This window comes from Dendroctonus ponderosae, unplaced genomic scaffold (genome assembly GCF_020466585.1).
Source record: "Dendroctonus ponderosae isolate FM_Combo_2020 unplaced genomic scaffold, Dpon_F_20191213v2 Dpon_F_20191213_1, whole genome shotgun sequence".
NCBI classification, from domain to species: Eukaryota; Metazoa; Arthropoda; class Insecta; order Coleoptera; family Curculionidae; genus Dendroctonus; species Dendroctonus ponderosae.
The window spans coordinates 55,061,617-55,083,205 of record NW_026017110.1 but is presented as its reverse complement, the minus strand read 5'-3'; the positions used below and the strand labels follow the sequence as shown (position 1 = coordinate 55,083,205).

At 32.5% G+C, this 21,589-nt stretch overlaps 1 protein-coding gene across 4 annotated transcripts in view; it reads left to right on the top strand.

Moving 5' to 3' along the window:
• The window catches only part of LOC109537920 (tyrosine-protein phosphatase 99A), a 298,832-nt gene that overhangs the window by 138,875 nt on the left and 138,368 nt on the right, over positions 1-21,589 (top strand). The window contains exon 1 of one of the 4 annotated variants that reach the window (XM_048661514.1): positions 13,690-13,797. The exons of the other annotated variants lie outside the window; for them this stretch is intronic. The gene's annotated coding sequence lies outside the window, so the exon portion shown is untranslated. Of the gene's footprint in view, positions 1-13,689; positions 13,798-21,589 lie in introns of those variants that run through there. 4 annotated transcript variants of the gene reach the window in all.

Here is a 21,589-nt window from a genome sequence, read left to right as displayed (position 1 = left end):
TATTCGTATATTTTAAGTCTGAAATGTTTAAAAAATTGCATCCCAGACACTATGGCTGCTATGAAGTTTTATTGACTCATTTTGACAGAAATTTAAATTTCTCGAAGATTTTCTAGTGACTTACAGAGATCAAGAAAAACTATATATTTGAAGGGTTTTCGTACATAAAATGTTGCTAGCTTTTAAGTAGATCAGGTGGACGTTGCAAAAGCTACTAGAACGCACAGTAATTCAGATGTAACTCCGACATCGATCCCACTAGATTTGTTGGCTCAGGTATTAACCAATTTCAAGCAAACTTACAGTGGTAGTTTTAAAATAGCGCGTATATTTTCGTCGTCCTCCGATGGGAAAAAAATGGAAAACGCCATGATTTAAAGCGAATTGTTTACGCTTCATTGACAATATCAAATCATCCGGAAACAGAGAAAAATCACATGATAGATATGTTTGGAGTGAGGACACGTATGGTTTAATTAAATTGATAATACTGCAGTATTTTTGGCAATGTGATAAAACGGGCTAAACTGGATACTTCATCAAGTTAATATTACATTGTCAATTCAATATTTCTTCATGATATATGAGACTTGACACTGCCGAAACTGGCAACTCATTAGGAAACAAAATTAACCCACTTAATCGGAATATTAGCCAGATAGAATATTTAAAATGAGTATACGCATTAAAAAAATACTGTTTGAATACATTAAGAAAATCGCTTAAAGATTCTTGTAAACCATATCTAATTATTTACACAGTTCTTTGAGGAAAACCTGCCAACTTAGTCGACAACAGTACAATTAATTTGATACATAAAAACGAGTTTTAAGGGAAATATTCCTTAAATCATTAACGTGAAACTTTCTTCAGGCTGAATTCAGTAGTCCATAAAACTAAATCTATATGCTGACAGAATGCAATCTTTTGCAGTGTTCAAAAACACGATTGATCTTATATCAATTCCAACATTTGTTGCTTAATTCGTAACTAATGTTATTTTAATAAGGGTGAAGCTAGGAGTAATGCTAAAAATACGATATACGTGTGCTCTGATTGACGTCTCAAGCTCTCTTGGTAAAACTTGCATTCCAAGCATTTTCAACCATGACCGGTTTCTACAAAAACCGCTTATTAAAGCGCTTATTAGTCACGTATGAAATAAGTTTCCGCGAATTATTTCAGAACCGAACCGTACAACTAATAGCATTTCACAGACATAGTTTCGGAAAAGTTTCTAAATATAAGGTGACGACAATCTTGTTGTTTGTAATGAGATATCTACAAAGATCATGTTGGAAAAACTTAGCACCGTATCATTACTTTATTTACTGAAACTAAGCGACAGCTGCCAAGAAGATTTATAACTGCTATAGAAATATGATCTTGAGATAGCTGCAAGATAGCTCAATTAAGAGCATCCTAGTTTGGGTGACAACTAAAATTGTGTTATTTTATTTATAGCACAGCTATCCATTTTACTTGTAGTGGTATACAGGAATACAACATTTTCGAGTAATTCATCAAAAATTAAATCGTTTATGTTTGGAAAATATTTTTGGATGTTAGCTGTACCTACTTACCAACAAATTGCTACGCATACTTTCACATTTAACCATCATCAGTTTATTAGCGTACACTGAAAAATTATGGAAAATATTCGGATTTTACTAATACTAGTAGAAATTAAAATACAGTTATCCATTTTTTGATTGGGAAAGTAAAGTAAAAAAAACACACAAAATATTCAGATGGAGACGAAAATTTTAATTCAATTTAAAGATTAAACCTTGCCATTATACGTGAAAAACAATATCATTTAAATGTCCTCCATGGGACTCAGGACTACAGGCCTCAATCCTTTTGAGGTAATTTTGAATGACTTTTCGGGACATTACCGGTAATATCTCGGTCATAACTTCACGTATATTGGCTTTCAGTTACTCAAGCGCTGAGTTTGAGGATTGTTGGCGTAAACACGATCTTTCGCATAGCCCCACAAGAAGAAATATAACGGTGTTAAGTCGCAGGATCTTGCGCGCCAATTGACATCACTCAATCTTGAAATTACACGTCCTGAAAATTTATCTTGCATTGGGCTCTAACTGCTCGCGTTGTCGTCCAATAACACCACCGGACCATAATGCACACCATACGGTCACTTTTTCAGGATGCAAGGCCTTTCTGCTATCACCTGAGGATTTTGCGAGCCCCATATACGGTTGTTCTGTTTATTCACGTAACCACCGAGCGAAACTTGAGCCTCATCGCTGAAGAAAATTTAGGTTCGACAAATGATTATCAACGGCTTGTTGTTCAATCACCCAATCTGCGTATGTTCTGCGTTGGCCATGGTATTGAGGCTTAAGTTCTTGAGTCAGTTGGACTTTGGACGGATGGAGCTTCAWATSGAATTGCAAAATTCGCTACAATGCCATAAGACAAGCCCAAATGTTGAGCACGTCAGGGAATCGACGAATTCGGGTCTTCCTCCACACTTTGAGCAACAATAGCGATATTTTCAGCTGAACGAATGTTGCGGTGATGCACAGGCTTTACAATATCAGTAACCGATCCAGTCTCTTCAAATTTTTCCACTGTGTTGAAACTTGTTTGCTCTGTGGGTCGATTATGTCGACCGTAATCTGCCCGTAAAGCCCTAAACGTTGATACAGCCGAATCACCATTTTGATAGTAACATTTAATAATTTTTACGCGTTCTTCGACAGTTAAACGATCCATATTCCAAAATGCCCAACCTTCAAATAAAACAAAAACGCTTCGGATTACGTTTCCTTTTGACAGATTTCAAATAGCAAGCACTTTCCCAACCTCGAATTGGATAACCCGTTATTATAAAAACGTGATGTTTCATTCAGGATTCAATGCTACTCACATTGAAAATAGTTCCAATATATCTGTTTTCATTAAAAATAATTATAATATTAACAGTGACAAATTTCACGATATTTCCACCTGCCGTTTCGTTTGCAACTGTTGCATGGATTCTCAAAGACGGTCCCGCGGTGGCCAAACTGGATCTAGACAGTGGATTTATTTTCCTAAATAATTTAATTAGATCGTGGTTATTTCCTTTCAATGTAGTGCTTAACCTTACGAGATCGTTACACAAGATGTTTAGTTGAATCTACTGATCTATTTATAGTCACTTAAGCTAAGTCTACAAGCTAAGTAATTTATTCATCATTCTGTCTGCCTCTTCCTACAATCGGTTGCAACTCAGGCGCAACTTTATATAGGCCTTCAAAACCAGCCCTAAAATTCCCACTTCTATTTAGTCTTCCGATAATTCTAGCATATATCATAAGCTGCCTAGTCCTCCTGGAATCCTAAACGGATCTATCCGCTTCCGCACTTAAAGCAGCATTTGTAAGAAGTAAGAACTGTAAGTGGTATATCCAGGTACAGCTACAGATATTCGTTTATCATCAGGTAATTTCCTAATTAATATAGTTCTAGTATGGTAGTAAATCACATTGACCTTGCAGTTTAATCGGAAAACGACAAAAGTTAATATGAGCAAATCGTTTTTTTTTATTAACAAAGCGGTTCTAAACATAAAGAACGGCGAAAAAATTAGCACGCTTGTATATGTATATTAAATTGCAATTTTTCTTCTCGAATGTCTCCAGTATATTTGAAAAACTGCATTTTATTTATTGACGACACTATTCACTATTAGTCACATTATTCAGGACACCCTATAGTTGTTTGCCTTTTGTCGATTCCATCCCGACGGGAGTTGATAAATGCAGCTAAAACGTTCATTTCGAATTAATCTTAACTTATTTGGCTTGACACACTTTCGACATTATTGCCTTTAATAATAAATCATTTGCACAGCTCCAGTCAGCTTGTATTTCGATCGAGTTTTGGATGACTTTTCATTTTAAAAGGGTGTTTGGTCTAAATGTAAATGTTTAAATTGTGCATCCTTTCAATTCAAAGCGATTAATCTTTGAGTGTAGGGCTAGGTAAATATCCAATTTGAAATTCGCACTCGATTTACCTCTATACAAATAAGAATTCGTAGGGTTTGCCGATCGCCACCACTTTTACGAATATATTTAATTTTTAAGTATGAAATAAGTACTTTCGGCGTAACTTTCTGTACCTGCGTTCTAAAAGATTTTGTTTCATTCGTGCAAAGGAAAAATAAGGAAATTTTGACTGATCAATTTGAAGCAAATGCGAGCTCGAAATGATTTATAAAAGTTATATATAGAGATAGATGCTAAATGACCATTAACATACCATGGGAGGGAAATGAATACCTATCTGCTTAAATTTTAGCAATTTATATTTGAACAAGAAGATCTGGCTACCGGAACAGAGCCGCTGAAAATACTGAGAAGTGTCTTCATGTTACATTCTCACTGACCGTAAGACATTATTATATATGGGAAACTTTCAGACCGAACAAGCCCACACCAGGAGTCATATCCTTTTTCTTGGTAGAAACGACAGCATGTATATCTCGAATGTGTAAAAATGCAAAAAGGTGAAAACCACGAAATGACATTGCCATTGTTCAGTTACGAAAATATCTTTAAGGGTAGAACCATAAAAGCTGGATATTTGCTTTGTTCTGATGTTAACTAATCAAAACTAGCGTGCCTGTTGAGAAGTAACGTTCACCTCTCGGTGCAACGTTTATTTCATACCATTATTCTCAGGACCCATCACAATGATATATTAGAAAATTGCTCTTATTATTTGCCTCTAATATTTGATATCTGTCTCTTTCGTTTTCTTACTTTTTACGATGTTTCTCCCTATTGTTTTTGCTCGCAAGTCGTAAATAGTAATGCATTATCCTTGTTAAAGAAACGTAACTGCAGCACGAAGCACAATATGCCATTAGTTCCCTGCTATGTATTACTTCATCAATAACTGTCATTTCACAATTGCTCGGGTTTATATGCGAATTTACGGGAAATAAAGACTGACGATCGATTTTGCAAATCACTGTTCAAATTTCAAAGCTAAATATGATTTCCATGTTACTGAGTTTCAATACCAAAAAATCATTTAAGAGGACTGGACGGTTATATCGCTGATTTATAATCTGTAAAATCAATAAAAACCAAACGGTTCTAAGGTCTCTTTGGTAATAAATTGGTAATAAAAAATAAATATTGGCTCATAACTCATATGTGAGATGTCTCTTTTTCCGAAACATATAGGTACTACATGCATCTTCAGCAATTTCAACGTTCCCAAATTGTAATATTTTATGATGGTTTTATTAAGATACATATTTATTTATGACAAATTGAAATATATCTATTAATTCTTCCAATAAGTGGATTGCTAGTTTTTTCTTTTAACTATGTGAAAGGCCTTTCGGGTATTGCCATGTTTTATTTATAGGATTTGTGACAGAGAATGCAAAGATTTATCTGGCTTTGTTGTAGCCGTTTCTCCAAGTAATTCTAATACCATTTAAATTTGTGTGTAATTTTGATTTCATTATACTAATTGTTTTATGAATGTGTATGACTTACTTTACAGAGCATATTTATTTCAATGCTAAGGACACACCTCTAATAGTTAGTTAATGGTATGAATAACTAGATAACGTCCCACATTTGCCATTGATGTCAGCCACTAGCAAGTTGAATTTAGTTTAACTAAGTTGAATATAATTTAGCTACTGAGAGCAGCCAGTATATTCATTTGAACGTGCAAGAGTAGAAAATTAATCAATTCATTAATGGCATTAATCTATTTTAAACAGTTTCTTTCAAATTGTCGTCAATTAGTAGGTAATTATTTTTCTGAAGGTTTGTAGTTATGGAAATTGTCAACTTTTTCAAATTATTTATGCACGTTATTCTAAATGTATTTAATATTTATATTTTATTCTTATGATCTTTTATTAAAATTTGATATTCTCCTTCTAATTACACTGGTTCAAATACGTGGGAGTTTCTGAAAATAAGCTAATCGTTTTATCCATGAACGATCACAAGTAATTTGAATTAAATATGATTTACCAATTTTAATGAACCATAGTCTAGATCCCTTTTTAAGTCTCGCGGGTGACCTGCACGCCTGTTTTTTTTCGGAAAAGAGGTATTTGAATTTAAATTTAAAATAAAGCCGAGTTTATCTGTTTGCCAGACTCTCAGGTTTTCTCAGGATATAAAGCAAATGCTTTACAAGTATAATCGTGTTAGCCCACCCTAGCACTGCAACACTTCAGAAACGTTTCTGTCTTTAGAGAATGTTGTCTTGCTGAAATGTTTTACGTACAAACTGCAAGTTTATAATTTTTATTCGTATTAAAACCAAGCTTGTGTTAAGCGTAGGACGAATGCAATGGTAGGATTAAATGATTATTGAATTGATGTTCAGGAAAACGTTCGTTGAAAATACATGTTTTCCACGCAGTCAAAAATGGTGTGTTTGTCATGTAATCCTAAAATTATACTTTAGGAGAAACTTCTTACCGAACCAGTTTAATTAGATATTATAACAAAATTTTAAATCGTTCGAATAAGGGGTAAAAACTATTGTTACCATGCAATGAAATCAATTGTGCACCTAATACACTAGGAGTCGAGTTATTAACAGGAATGTTCCGAGTCAGTCCAAATAAAATAGCACAAAGTCAGCGCTAAATATAGGCGATTTTTACATTTTTACAGCAAAATTTTGCAAATCTGTCTATTGCAGAAATGTCTTTAAATAAAGATACACAAATTGGTCACAAAATACAGCATTTTCGCATATTTTGCCAGACGGGTACAGGGCGCCAGGAGGGTCGTAAAATAACATAACTTGTTAGGTGGTCAAGGAATGCTTTCAATTTTATGCTTTGCTTTATCAAAGCTTTTGCTTAAAACAAGTTTCACTTTCATCCCTTATATAAAGTGTAGTAAGTTTTCGTGCAAAATTGTAATTGAAAGAAGAAACTAAAAATGGAAATGGAAAACTACAGCGACTATATCATATACATATTTCAATACCTACGAGAAATAGAATTAAACGTCATCAGTAAGATGTATTTACTTCTGTATAAATTTGAAATATAAAGTGTTATAGCAGTGTTGGAGAAAACGACATTTTGGTAGTTCCACCTAGTTTCTGAATTTTTTTGTTCCTCTGTGTTTCCTTCTGTTCATTTCTTTATAACTTGATCGAGCCTATATGTTGAAAGTAGGTGCAGATGTTCAGATTTCTTAATTTCCTATATTATGAGAACCTTAACTTACTTGTAGTTAACTTTATGATGTCAATAAGTTCGTACGCTAAGAGGTCAAAAACAGAGCCGACCAATATACAACGCGTGTCCAAAAATTACGAAGAAAATCATGGTCACCAGGTGAATGAAAATAACTGGTTTTGAGTACCTATACGGGAAAGTTTTCCTTGGAGAAAACAATTTTCAATAGAACAATTTGGATAGTCTTTGAAATTTTAAACTTCTTTTATGACTAGTTTCTCTTTAACGAAACTAAACTTATGACCAATTATTTAATTTTTCATTTCATTCAATTTTTTGACAATAATTGCGCCGACCTATTGCGTTGATTTCACAGATATTGTTAAAAGTTCAATAATTGTGTGCTTTTATAGAATAAACCAACAGTATTAAAACTTAAACGAATGTTTTATCACTTCACTTTAACTGGCAGCCTTCTCTCAGGCATTTGCGTAAACTTCCCAACATTCAGCTGCAATAATATAACTCTAAACAACGAATTGAATTTACTTATTGTTTAAATCATATTTTACGTATTGGTACTTGTGTGCAGGCGATTATTTAAACACTTTAATTCAACACTTTATGCTAAATTTGAAATGCATATTTAAGCGAACGAAATATTATTTGGAATGTAAATAGTTCGTCTAAATATGTATATGAAAGTATAATTGATATTTAAAATTGATTTAGTTTATTTTCACATTACCTTTGTGGTAGTATATAAATGATTAAGTTGTATTGAGCACCGCTATTAAATATTCAATACTAGAGCTTGGAGATATTAATATCAGAACTTAACGAAACGTAGCGAATACATATTTAATAGACTATAAGTAGTACATATGTTTGTATTTTAACGCTACGTTCAATAGTTAATCACATTTCGTTTTCCCTTACTTTAGGTCTAAAAATAAGTCTCTAATTTCCAAATATTACGAATTTGACGGATTTGGCTATGCCTCAAAATGTTTTTTTTGCGGTTTTAAGTATGTTCGGAATTTTTCAGTTAACTACTCGTAGATTCAACGTAAACTATTTTACGTATCGTACAGTAGCTTCAATTTCAAATTATGTCGAAAATTGAAGCCATATATGTCGGATTTGAAACTAAACTATTATAAAACGTTTTAAAACATTTCTTCAGTTTCTTTCCTTTGGATTAGGCAAAAATATAAAGAATTTGCCACAAATGATTCAATACATTATCCGCAAACAAGTTAGAATTAGTACTTAATTTTTCCTTCCATTTCATGTCCAAGAATGTCCGTTATAGATCTAGTCCTAATTTGTAATTGCCTCCATAAATTTCAGGCGGACCATTATAAACCTGGACTTAGTTATCTGCTATCGTAAAGATAGAAGAAATTGTCGATAAGAGGTTCCCTATTCTTTAAGTTCACGCTTTACATTATCGGCGTTTAGTTGAATTTTATTTTAACTGTTCAACGACACGAAATATTCCCATCGATTTTAAAGCCAGGGTTTAACTTCACACCATTTGATATGTTACTTGCAAGCCAACGAGTGTCAGTGGGAATTCCTATAAGAGTAGATACGATTAATCTAATATCAGTTATAATCGAATAGATAAACTGCAAGCTTCCTACCATGAATGCTGAAATAAAGTAGTTTACGAAATGCTCACAGTTAAACTGAAACTTGCAACAACGACAAAATACGCAAAGATAAAAAATGTTGTAAAAGTTCAATATAACTTCTGAAGCTTCTTTGGGTAATACGATATTTTAAACGCTTCACTATAGAAAACAACTTTAATGTGGTAGTTCATTGCAATGGCAAAGGATGTGCTTACGACACCTTATGGCGCTGCAGTTTAAAACTTTTAATCAGTTATATTGCAGCTACATTTTATCACTGTATTAGGTCATTTTTATACTGATTACTTCTTACTATTTTGATTTCGCTGCAATATATTTTTTGTGCTAACACGTTATGGTTTATTATTAAAGAAGTATTTGCAGCGAATAAAAGATAAATAATTGTTTTTGGTATTCGGCAAAATATTGATCATTGAGCCGTTAAGGGTGGTTTTTTTACAGAAAATATTTGTAGTTCTACAACAGATCCCAATGATAAAGATACGGACATTTTTAAATTTTAATTTTGATATTACTACACTACTGCGCTTTTAAAATTGGGTTGGTATTAGAAAGGCAGATTCTCTTGTTATTCTTAAATTTCTTATTTGCATTTTTAAAATGAGAGCAAACGTCCAATTCGATTCCCGCTTTAATTCGTCTTCAGTTTCAGAATAGTAATTTAATATTACGTCAGGCAACTTCGTTACAATTCGCAAAACCAATTTAATATTAATTGTTTAAATGATTCGTTCATTTTTATTAGCAAATTTGTAATTATACAGGATAATATGCGTAGTTTGTTCATTTCCGTCTTGCCGTCTGTTTAGAATGGGAAACTTGAATAGAATGTTCACAATTATTTGTCAGACAATTGCATGACTAAAGGGTAGTTCTATCAAAAATAGCTTTCACTCCTTAACTCTAAGTGCGCATTTTTTAAATGTTCTTAACAAGTGAGTATGAGTTTCATCTTACAGGTACTGAAAAATGAGTCCTTTCACTCGTTGTAAGTTAATGAAAACATTTAGAAGATAACCAATTCAAACCATAATATTGATGTCTCAATAACGTCACAAAAATCTGGAAGCTATGTTCCGGCTTAAAAAACTGAATTTAATCTGTAGGTATAAGCTTTACATTTATTTGGAAGAAAAGTATTCAATCGGACTATGAAGGCTTTTACGGCCGATCAAAGTATCGATTGAAAAGTTTTTCAGGCTTATAACTCGGGACCACTGGAATTGCGTACTGACGTTTCGATCACATCTGCGATCAGCATTATCGAAGGCGATGAGGGAATGGTGCCTACTTGCATAGAACCACAATATTCACGAGCATCATAGAGCATTCGTCTTTCAATTGCCACTGACCGTATATTTTCATATAAACAATAATTTTTAGACTTTGTATTGTTCTAGATGACATAACTAGATTTTTCTATAATGTTCGTGAATAATATTTCTTTAAAAATTACTTTCCTTTTTTTATTTGTAATTATAAATAGAAGTGGTTGATATAAATCTTGTAACAAACCTGCTGCAGTCTGCGGAAACGAACTTTATTTGATCCCTGATATCAATAGTTACACGGTTAAATAATTTCACTTAATACAACATATTTAATAAATTTCACGAATTTATTCCTTTCAAATGGTATTGACATGAAGTGCGATCTTGTGTCTCATTTCTTTTATAGCAATTTTGGCATCGAACTGATCAATATTTTCTATAAGTAACTACTTATCCTGTTCCTAATTTAAATTAATCCGTATGCCCAAATGAACTCAATTCTGACTGCTGACTCCACTAGAGAAAATCGATTAGAAAAAATTTAATCACTTGGAATCCCGAATATATTTTGTGATGACAGACATTTGGCTCATTTCACTTTAGAGTGCAGCCAGATCCGGAAGTCAAATGCATAAAGCAAAGCAAGTTGTAACTGCCAAAACCAAAGTGACTAGGTCGACACTCAAACTAGCAAAGGACGAATTCGAAGCTAAGCTCAGCTGACGAGAGTTAATAGACTCGAAACCGGTTCTATATTGAAGTGCTTGTGAGCAACACCTGCAATCTCGTTACCATTCTAACCGTGCAATGCTTTGGTGTGTAATTATTGTCCCATTCCATATTATTTTCAATGTTCTACCAGAAGCGGTCGGTGAGAGTAGAATCAGTTGTACAAGGGAAACTTTATAGTTTACAGTTAATAGTTTGCGTGTGGTTCACAGCAATATCGAAATAATTCTTTAATTTACATTTTTTGAATATTCATTTCATTACCCATGCATTTTCATCGTAAAATCTCTTTGGAATGAAGGAGATATTTTTATCATTTGCGCATTTAAGTCTTCTGAAACAAATTTTGCAATCTTATATGCAAATAGATTTTAAAAAGATATCGTACGATTATCCTCAAACATAAATAGGCTGAATAATTTTCTCTTTGCTATTATTAATATAATAAAAAGTTTTTCAATGTCACTGGTCACTGTTTATCTTATTAGGACACGTTATTAAATACCAAGAAGACTGTAAATGTGTATTTAATTCCCAATTCTAAATCTCTTCAGTTGGTCACTGTTCAGTGGTCTACTGCAAAAGTACGTCTGCTGAATATAGACAAATAATAATTTGTCGTTCTTTCTGACTGGTGATGCTTATGTATATTTCATATTCAATCTGTAATGGTCTTGATACGGATTTTTCACCTACTCTATATACTCCATTCTACTTCAATATCTTGAATCTAGATATCTATAACATTTATTAAAATGATACTGATTTTAAATACCTTAAGAAATAATCGTCATTTATGTCTCTGAAGTGATTCGTCGGTTTTAAATTCGGGAAACTTGATTCAACAGTAAAATTAAAGATTTACCCTTATTGCGAGAACGAATTTAATTAGAGCATATTAAATTTAAGGATTTTTTTGTAGGCGTAACATTGGAAAGTTGACCTAAAGAAAAAGTAATTTTGATTTGAAAATTACTTTTTCTCAGATGGGTATGTAAAGGTGCTTAAATGTTGAGCAGGATCGCTTTTTTGAAAATGAAATTTTTAACTGCGAAAGATACAATAATTTCTAAATTGAAACTAAATGAATGTTCGTGAACAACACAAAAACAAAAAAAATATTTCATAGAAATGTTTAACATCTATACGAACCTAAATGGGCACTTCTTTCTATACCATGGATTTTTCGTAGTCTCTGTAGAGACTAGTATCTAGTCTAGAAGAGTCTAGTATTCCTGAAGGATTATTTTTGCAATCGAAAACTCATTGAAAATCATCGCATATGTTTTTTCATGGCACAAAACTAATGTACGCAATGCTTCAAAAAACTTCAGGAGAATTTTCAACCCAATGTTGGAATGCTTCAATTGCCAAAAGTCCTTCTCCAATAGTCAACTGAAATGTTTAAAATAGTACTTATGAAGTCTGAATGTTGAAACTTTTTTTTATGGCATTTAAAGAACTCAGGGTGTTAAAGATACTGTCATAATCTAGCTACGATGCACGGCTATTTTCCGGTAGCTATGCTGATTCTATTAAGAGTAAAGATTTGAGAATTTTGACCCTAAATTTAAGACGACGTTTTTTTTATGTTAAAGAAACAAAGTTTTGCATTACTTCCAATTTAATGGAGCTTAAACAACATTACGGCGAATGGACCGATGACTAAGCAAGCAATATTTTCAGGAAACATCACGGAAAAGGAAAAATCAGCACGGAATTATTTTTAAATTGCCGGGGAAGCGTTGAAGGTTGCGGCCATTTATTTTATCTAATGCATTTTCAAATGTAGTATGGGACTTAAATCGAATATGTTGCTAGATTTGTTACAAGTTTCGTTGAAAATATGCCGATATATTTGCATCGAACTGGAATTCCTTTATCCGTATTGCAGTTTGCTGTGTAGTACAGGTCATACACGAGCAAAAATATTTTGAAACAAAAGCGTTGTTCTGTTGAAATAAGCTACAAGTAAGAAAGTAACTTGCTAGTGAAGAAAGGTTAAATTGAGTTCAGCTGATGTTTAAATAAAGCCGTTTCAAAGTTGGTTATCTACTAATTACATAGTTGATTAATTACGACTCGAACGAGATGTTGATATACACTTCAACAGTACAAATCGAAACCAGTCATTTAAAAATATTAATTCGCTAGGGTTGTTTTTCAACTTCAGTTTCACCATCATTTGCAGCTTGTGCGCTCGCCTCAAAAACGAGAATGGTTTGGAAATCCATCTCAACTAATGAAGCCGATGAGTTTATAGAGAAAATTAAAAAAACCGTAAAATTGCGAATCAAAGCGGAAGAATGTTTGGCTACAGGGCAACAATCGTTAAGCTAACAGGAATGCTAAAATTATTCCATCTGGCAGAATTCAGTTCAAATACATGGTTTCATTCTTTGCCGTAATGGATCTAGATATTTTAAATATTCGCATTAGATAATGTTCTCAAAAAGCGTAAAAGAGCTAGAAATGTATCATATTTTCAAGCCACATGAACATGAATATCAAAGTAATATAAACACAATTACGCCATTTTGCTTTTCGGGAATTAGTTCCGCCACACGATTATGTTAACGCCCCAGATTACGTTAGTATGATACTAGTTTCCAAATATTTTACAATTATTTCCCACTTCTGGAATATTTGCTCATACAGGAATTACAAAGCTTGTTACGTAATTTACAAATCTACTGGAATTTAGGATTCCAGGAATAATTTGCTTTTGAATACTTCAAGGTTTGTTTATTTATTTTACGGCAGCTGATTCACAACAAATTCCTAGAGGCCTAAATATTTATTGGGATAGCCATTTTCACTAGTCAGTTGTGATCGATTTGTGGTAGTGAGCAATTCAATTCGTGTCGTGGAAAGACAGAAATGTGATATTTATACTGGAATGTGGACAACCGAAATTGAGCTGACATCTTTGGTTAGCACTTAGGTATTACCAAGTATTTAATAGACACGTAATTTTTTGCTTTCTTGACTTCTGGTCGTTAAATTTAGTAGGCGAGCCCGCATTTGCCGTAAACGCCTCGGCCAGCTTGCAATTTTTGCAATAGAAGATAAAACAGGTTTTCACATGCCGCGAGTTGTTGGTTACTTAAAATTGATCGTGTAATGGTTTGGTTATTACAAATATTCACAAACTACGGTATTTTTGATTTAGATACTTTTTTAAATTATTTGGCTACAAAACTTTGGGCGTTTTAGGAAAAGTAAAAGTCTTGACCTGTCTGTTAGTCTGTTACTAATTATGGTTTTATTTGAATATATTGCAATGTTCAAATAATATATTCCACAAAAAAAATCAGATGATTGGTTGAAATTAGAAAGATTTTCAATGAGATACTGAACGTAGGTAGCACCATTTTCCTAAGAATAAAATTGCCAGAAAATCACTCTAATAATTTTAGGTGCCGATTGAAATCAAATAAATAAACTGCTCATAAAACTGTGCCCTAAAATATTTAAATCACATATTTGTCCGCAAGTTCTCTGGAAAAACTGCATTCTTCGAATTTCATCAGTGCTTTCGCCTTGAATGTCAGAGCTGGGTTAAACATATTTTCTTTAAACTGACTATTTTTAGTCAGAGCATCTGCCATGAACTTTACTTCCTTTAATTTGGCCCATTTTGATTATTCTATTATAATTCTGTATTTTTTTTTACATTTCAGGATTTAAGTAGTTATGTTTCGGCTAGTGTTTGAAAACCAATTTATGGCAAATTATGAAAACGCGGAGATTTTTGATCGGCAGTCTTTATGCTATAAGACATCTATTCATCTTCAATGGTCGAATTTAGGGTGATGAAAGTGTGTGATTGTGACTGTGATCCCTCATATTTAAGGATTTGGGGTATGTTTGGTTGTAGGGCAATATTTCTTTATATAACAGTCATTAAAATGACTATTCACGAAAAATATTTACATGCATCCTGGTTATTAAAGCAACAGTAAATTTCCGAATTTCGTAGAATTGAGCGTTAATTGATACACTGCAAGATATTTATGTAGAAAATGGTTTATTTTGAAGATATTGACCAAGCACACTTCTCATGCGCATTTAATAAAAAAAAACAACATAAAAAAGTTAGATATCTTCAGACGAATAAAAAAATCCCTGAGGAATCGTCTTTTGTCCTTCTCTCACCAATGTGGTCAAGTTAACATTTAAAGTTTGTTAATCACGAAAATCCGTGACTTTTAATTGTTGTTTACCGTTGGATACGTTATTTGTAATATTCTTTGCTTCTCCTACTTCTACGCTTCAAGATTCGAACTTGTCTAATTTTTCATAATTTTCGTGTCTAAATTTCATCGTAAACTTAATTGGCTTTTTATAGGCCTCACTATTTTTATATTAATTTTATTGGTTCCATTATGCCATACTCAATGCTTTTATCCCAATCAATTAAAACTGAAAGACCTTTAGGGGCCTAGTTTCTCCTTAAGGGTTCGCGCAATATTGATTTAAAGTCCAATACTCAAAAATCAAGCAGTTCTTTATTAACGCCAAATAGAGAACGTGAGGAAACGCAATTCTTCCAGAAATACGAAACTTTTTGATACAAAATGCCCAATTAATTGGAATTGTAGGTATTAATCCAGCTCATCTCTATAGAACTTAATCTATACTTACTGAAGACTTCACGGGCTAAATACCTGTCTAAATGCTTATATGTTCCATGTGAGAGGCTTTCACCGATGGAATAAAGATTTAGTTAGTTGAACTGATCGCGAGATCAGTAAAGTAAAGGCGACTCTCATAATCTAATACAAAACTTTTAAACGTCTGTTTCATGTTAAATTATACGCACATACTTTTACTTCCAGCAATGAGACGTTTATCATTCACCAGAAGCTTTAATGAATGAGTTTCTCCAATTTATATACAATGTAGATGTTGTAGAGCTAGAGTTAATCAACAGCTTTATTTTGGTTTAATGAGGACTCACATCGACTACTTTCCAGGTCCAGACATAGAAAAACTTCAGTTAATTTACAATAATGCCATAAGCTACAGACGAGTGTTTTTATGTTACTATTTTACTTCTGGATATAAGTCGGGCAAATCAAAGTACCTACACTTTTTCTCGAAACTGTGTACTTTGTAATAGTTTCCAGCTAGTGTATGTATGTAATAGTTGAAGTTATCCATACTTGCATATATCTTTATAGCGATTAATATTTTTTGACTGTCGTGTATTCGTTCACTTTAGGCTGTTGTTTTAACTGTTCTAATAACAACTTCTATTATCTTGTTTGATTTAAATTTTAATCATCGCATCATGTGTGCGATTGTTCAAAGAATGTAGTTCAACGTTTTGAAAAAGCACACATCACTTCAAAGCGGACATATTATAGACCGCAAAATTGTTAATCCCGCTTTCATTTTAGCAGTCGGGACTCTAAAAATATTACTAGATCCAATAGGCAGAACAACAATCTCATACCATTTTTCTGTATTTCAGTTTCAGTATTATTATTGTTGTTAGAGGTATCTGCACAGACATCTCGATATTGATTGTCTGGAAATTTACAAAATACGAACATTTTCACTGATATTAATTGATAAACCAGATCCAAATAAAATCATAGTTTAAACAATTAAAATTACAAAAATTTTCATGCGTTGTTCTAAAACAGTTCTAAAACAGAGAATGAATAATGCGCCAGTCAGGATATACCAGTAATATGTCACACCTCCTTCAGCGTAAGACCAATTCAGTATTACTTGATAATAATTAATCATAGGTATCCGTAAATTGTCATTTACCTCCTATGAGGTTTTTAGTTTGTAACAATTTTGACCTCAAACATGTAACAAATGTTAGGCTCCAATATCTATTTTCTAGATATCACTGATAACTTTAATTTATTTACATCCACACCGATAAACAAGCTTTTCTGAAACCTAAACCAAAAAAGTTTGAATGTAAAATGGTAAAAGCATCTTCCACTTATATTGTAAAATATGCCTAAGCCAACGTGAGTATACGTATATGTTAGGGCTGTTTATGTTTGCATTCAGGAGTGCATGTGTACCGATATGAATCACACAACTATGTTGGTACATGTAGCAACTCACGTTGCAGAAATGGATATTTACTTTTGACAAACAATTCAAGTGTTTTCTCGATTAGGATGAATTTTCTTGCCTCTCCCGTAACGCTAACAGCAATTCAGAGCACCAATTTTCTCCCACATACATCGGGGTTACAATATATTTATTATCTACGTAATATATATTATCTTAAAGGGTTAATTGGCTGAAAGTAGCGACATGTCTATTAATCCCGTGTGTCAGAATAAATTTATTCAACTTCCAAGGAAATGCTTTTGGTGAAAATAATCCAACACGTCAATTGTTTTCAGCGCTGCATTTTTCACCAACGGGTAAAAGGAAAAGTCACTAGACAATGAAAATTTACTATCATTTATTTATATGTTTGGATTTTCTAGCAATTTTAAAAAACTTAACTTACATCTCGAGTCAGTCTATTTCCAGCATTTAAAGCACGACCATATACTTACGTCTAATGCAGCAAAATGAATGTTATGCGAATTGTTGTCACATTTCAAACTTTTTTCTGGATCCCAGACCTGAATCCAAGAGTTTTACCAATCAATCTTCTCTTTACCATTTACTGTATGTAATTCGGTTTCTTTAAAAGCCAGTTTATGCAATGCAGAATATGCAAAACTTGATCATTTTAACCATAACTCAGATCCACAAGACATTTTTTTTTGTCAAAATGAAAAATTCAAAAGATATATTGTATATCGCATACGGTCCTAGAGTGGTCATTATGATGTACTATAATGACTCGACGACAAAGCGTCTACGAATATAATGAAAAGAAAAATTTAATTTTATCTCTCAAATAACAATTGAAAACGTAATGCAATATTTTTACTACGTTTTTACAATTGTTCTGTACTTTATGAATAACGTATTGAAAACCAGCTCATATAAATTTTAAATAAAGTCCATATTCGCTTTAAGTTAAAACTGGTACGTTTCATTTTATATCCGGAACTATTTCAGTCATTAGAAATATGTGGTTATTTTCCCAGTTTCTATAAAAGCCCTGGTTTGTGGGAAATAAAAATCTATCGTAACAGATAAAAAATAATTGGTCGACGGTTTAGTGTCGAGACAGACCTCTAACAATGGAAAATGGGTAAACATAAATTATACGTTTTTTGTCCAGAGTTTTTGGGAATTGTCAAATGAATTTATTTCCATTGCTTCCCAGGTACCCACTAAACAACTAGTTGGTGAGGCAAAAATCTGAGAAAATTGTTTTGCTTTGAAACACATTTGTAATAGCGAATAATGTATATATCCTCATTTGAACCAATTAAGTATCGGACAAATGAAATACATATTGTTACGGTCTCAGCTGCTTGCTGAAAATTTTCAAGTGGTCATACATAGTTTTCAGAGTACTTTAGCATCTTGAGTAAATCAGTTAAAGTATTTTCACTTCAAGCACAAGAAGCATCAGTTCTTTGAAACAACATGGTCCATTCAGAGTAGAATGTTTAAATCCTGTATTAGACTAACTATTAGAAGAATTTTATGTTATCCGTATTGAAAGAAAGAAACATATCTTGAATGAAAGTCTCGTTGGTTTTTGCCACTAGCATATTCAAAATCGATGTTTGAGTGGTGGAATGATAGAACATTATTTAAGGCATGTAGGAGACCATATCGGTTTCAAAATCGCGTTTTTCAACCGCTCATAGTTATATTCGTATTGATGTTCTGCAGGTTTGATTTATTCCATACATTCAGGCCTAAATAATTGTAAGATGTTACAAATTCCAGATTTACATTTGTAATTTTTATATTGCGGCTGAGGGATAGGTCTGGCATACACGAGATTTTTGCGAGATTGATTTTATCACCTTAAAACAGTTATGCAGTTCGTTTTACGTTTTAATATATGTTTGACAACTTGACACTTTGAATAGATATTATTTTGTCTTAGTCCTTGTTGTAATGCACTGTTTTCCAACAAGTTTTTCTAACTAGTAAATTGTCGATGAAACCATAACCATATCTGAAACCAGTCTGCACTTTCGTTTTATACCATTAATCGTCTTGTTAGCATCTTTACTTGCAATACACGCACAGGAAACAGATATGGTAAGCCATTAATGTACATATATAAGCCATTAATGTATAATGCCAGTGTACATTACCTTGTTGATGCATTTAGTTTTCTTCGCTAGAGGAGCTAAAAAATGTATTTCATATACTTTGCAAAGTTGTACTCAAGAAGTCCAAGTAAGTTTCTGCAATTCTATTTAAGTTGATATTATTTGTTGAACGTGATTCAATCCTTTCAATGCATTAGCTTAACGAATTCTAAATTCCCCTAGCAATATGGAAACTTGACAATAAAACGCTTATCATTGTATTTGACTCCCAACTAAAATTAATATCACTTCGGTAAAATGTATAAAGGAAAACGTTTAGATAGGTTCGAACCCTCGAAGAGAACAAATCATCCGAATGCGAATGAACCGTGTTTAATTGAAAATAAGAGAGTCGGAAATATATTTCTTTGCAAGTGGTCGGGTTTTCTAATATAAAATTTATTGCAGTTCAATATTCTACCCCGTGTGTATGCGCAGCAATGGATAGGAAAGTAGAAAACGTTAGATACTAGGTCCAATAATTAGTCTGGAGTGAAACTTAGTTTAATTACAACCTGAAAGTAGACATTGCATGAGCGAAGATATTTTACGCCAATTGATCCTAATAGAAGTTCGTTGTAACTTCAACTTTTCAATATGAAAGTCGTTTACGCCTAAGTTCTGAGAGCTGCAAAGGTAAATTGTTCCAACCGAAAAATATTCCCAACATTGAATAACGCCCCCCCCCGTTTTAAGGAAAATTAAGTTGCTTTGATAACTACATTCCAGTAGCTGCTGTTTTGCTGCTTAAGATTCGATGTAATTGCCTCGTCAAAAATTAAATTGATTAAAACCCGTTCTAGAAACTTCCTGGAATAAAGAAGTTAATAACTCATAGGGATAAGACAATCTCAAAGCATAAATTAACGCAAGATTTCAGTTGGAAAATATGTAACAAAGAAAAACGGTTGAAAACTTATTAATTAGGGACTATGGCACAAACAAGAGGGATTCTTCTTAAACTGGAGATGAAACTAGAATTGATTTTTCCGCTTCATAAAAGACCTTGTAACATTAATGTTTCCACAGTTTAAATAAAGCCTGTGTTAAAGCAGGTTGAGATCCGTGGCAAAAGTTTATGTTTCATTATTTTGTGTTATCTTCTATAATTCAACTAATATTTAAAATTTTGCATGAAAACTGTCTGCTATTACGACAAATTTAATTAAGCCATTTGCATTATTGATTTCGAATTAAGTGCCAATTATTTAGCCACTGAAAACAGATCTTGAATTATGTGGCATATTCCTCGACGAGGAAAATGGATATTGGAAAATGTATGGAAGTAGGGTTATACTAAGTTTGTGACACACACTGAAAGCTCTTTAAACAACTTGCCTTGCCAGAAGAATTTGTTCAGCAATAGAGTATTTTTCGAGGTATACAATAACGCACATTTTTTATTTATTTTAAATAAAGCATATAAAATATAATTTTGTATGAGAGGAAAACAATTTTAGCAAAAAAAGTCAAAGGAAAAAGTAGAAATTTAGAAGAACGCCTGATACCTTTTAAGTCAGTTAGAATTAATCATAATTATAATATAGGAGGGGAAAGATGCAATTGCTTTTGTTTAATTATAAAGAAGTCAACAATAATAATGAACCCAAATAGATTTTGTTATAAATATCATAAACTGTATTATTAATTAACTAGTCTAAAAATTGCCTGCATTGAAAAAAAACTACTAGATATAATATTAATCACATTCGTTTTGAGATATTGAGATACCTGAGAACATGACCCTGCTATACTAGGTTATCTATAATATATGCTTTATCTATTATTGGTTATCTATAATACACACCAATGCTTTTTTAAATCATGTTTTTGTTTAGGTAGAATTTCATAACATACATGCGTGACTGGATTTGATTTCAGATATTAAATTATCCACCCTCAATTTACTATCGCACATGTTAGATGTCTTTGTATACAATCGACTTTTCATATAAATCATTCACTATAATTTCTCATAAATACTACTACCAAAATGAGTAAAAAACTATGAGTTGAAAATTGGAAACTAATTTAATTCATGAATGGGAGATTTGGAGCGGTTTTTTGACTGATGGGAAAATATGAGCGGAAGATGATAATGAGACTACTAAGGTCACAGAATTGCGTTAAAAATTCAAACTAGCTAAATTCACTCAGAATAGTGTCGCGGGAAACTATAAATTTTTGTTTTACTTTACTTTTGCGTTGCTTACTTCCACGTTTTTTGAGTATGAATAAATACAGAATGTCAACTTGAATTCTCACTGTGAATGTGTTTCCTTTAGTATATATATAAACACCAAGGAGCTTAAAGAAGCTTAACAATTAATTACTGAAAAATTGCAATACGATTCACTAATACAATTATACGGTATTTGGAATACGTCCAGTACAGAAGTAACATTTGATATTTAGCTAATTATTTACTACTGATTCTAAATAGTACGTTTTTATTTTTTAATAGGCAATTAATTTGTTCTTTGTGACTTAAGAAGAACTGTATATTTCATCTACCAAACT